Genomic DNA, 1974 nt, shown 5'->3' with positions numbered 1-1974 from the left:
GAAGAAATTATTCACCAAACGACCGCCCCTTAATCACCGCAATCTAATGAAATTGCGGAAAGAAAGAATAGAACGTCAAAGGAGACGATGAATGCCTAGTCGATAAGTTCTGGTTTACCCAAAACTTGTGGGGGAAGCTATGCTTACAGCTAACCGAATACTCATTCACATTCCCCATAGCAAGACACAATCCATTCCATATGAAAAATGGAAAGGAAGAAAACCCACTTGAAATATTTCCAAGTGTGGGGGGTATTTGGGTAAAGTGCAAGTTCTTAAAAAGGATAAAAATCGGATTGAAAACTGTTGATTCCGTTTTCATAACATATGCAACAAATAGTAAGGCATATCGTTTTCTGATTCATAAATCAGTAAGTCCCGACATTCATATTAATACGGTAATAGAATCAGGTAATGCTGAATTCGTTGAGAATATTTATTCGTATAAAAAGGAATGTGAGTCGTCTAGTGAAGTATCTAAGCGAACTCAGGAAGAAGCAAAGGAAAGTACTTTGAATTAGAAAATTCCAAGACGTAGTAAACGCCAAAGGATAACTACTTCCTTTGGACTGGAATTTCTGACATTCTTGTTGGAAAATGAGCCTCAAACGTTTAAAGAAACATTGTCTTCCTCGGAAGCACAATATTGGAAAGAGGCAGTCAATAGTGAGATAGAATCCATATTAAGTAATCATACTTGAGAATTGGTTGATCTTCCTCCAGGAAATAAACCTTTGCGTTCTAAGTGGATTTCATAAGGGAATTGAAAGTCGGTGGTACTATTGATAAATATAAGGTAGGATTAGTTGTAAAATAATTTAGACAACGAGAAGGTATTGATTATTTTGATACATACTCACCGGTAACGAGGATCACATCTACTAAGGTGTTAATAGCATTAGCCCCCGTATATGGCATTGAAATCCCTCAGATGGACGTAAAGACAAACCTTCTTAAATAGAGATTTGGAGAAATAAATTTATATGGAACAACCTGAAGGGTTCGTGGTTCCCGAAAAAGAAAAGAAGGTGTGCAGACGTGTTAAGTCTTTTTGGACTAAAACAAGCACCCAAATAATGACATATGAAATTTGATCACATAATGGTATCAAATGGTTTTAAAGATTAATAGAAGAAAAGGCACATGAAATGTTTGGAATGTGGGGGCTTTTCGCTTATGCTTAACAAAAGCTAATGTTAAGACGTGATGTATATATTATCTAGAAAAATTAGATGATATAATTCTTTGCACCCCACGAATCCTTAGGGATATTGATATGGTAGTCGGTGAATTCATTACCTGTTCAGTCTTAGTGTTGACTAGTGATGAAACTATAAATTCGAAAGTTGTTTACTTGCCTTTCCAGAAATAATTTGCTCTTTCTTGAACATTTATAATGTTTAGCTCTTTTGTGAAAGGGTGTCACCTGAAAGGCTGTGACTTTTCATGAAAAGTGTGTTTGTATGTCTTGTATAAACATGATAGTTCATAAACGAACATATACGTTGGTCTATAATGAGGTGAACCTACCGATGAACATGACCAAAATCCATTGGAAGTTGGATTTGTTTCATAAATGAAGGTGCTATAATTTGCGTATCATATAGACGTATGAATAAATAGCATACAAATGCTTGAAAATGGCGGGATGATTGAAAGATGTTATATATTAAAAGGTCGTGGCCACAACTGATGCCAATCATTCCAGCCGTTGTGATAATATACTATTACTACATTAAGTGTAGTCAATAATCTGAAATGCGATCGAAAGTCGAGACGTATTAGTCTACGACATAAGAAAGTTTTAACTGAATTTTCAGGACAATGAAACGAGTTTTGAAGTATTGTAAATATACTACAAATTATGCTTTGCACTACAATAAGTATCTTGCGATAATAGAGGGGTATAGTGATGCAAATTAGTTCACTGGTTCAACCGATTCAAAATGGTCGGTTGAGGAGCGATGTCTTGGA

Source organism: Nicotiana attenuata, unplaced genomic scaffold, assembly GCF_001879085.1.
Source record: "Nicotiana attenuata strain UT unplaced genomic scaffold, NIATTr2, whole genome shotgun sequence".
Lineage (NCBI taxonomy): Eukaryota > Viridiplantae > Streptophyta > Magnoliopsida > Solanales > Solanaceae > Nicotiana > Nicotiana attenuata.
Note: the sequence above shows the minus strand (reverse complement) of the source record.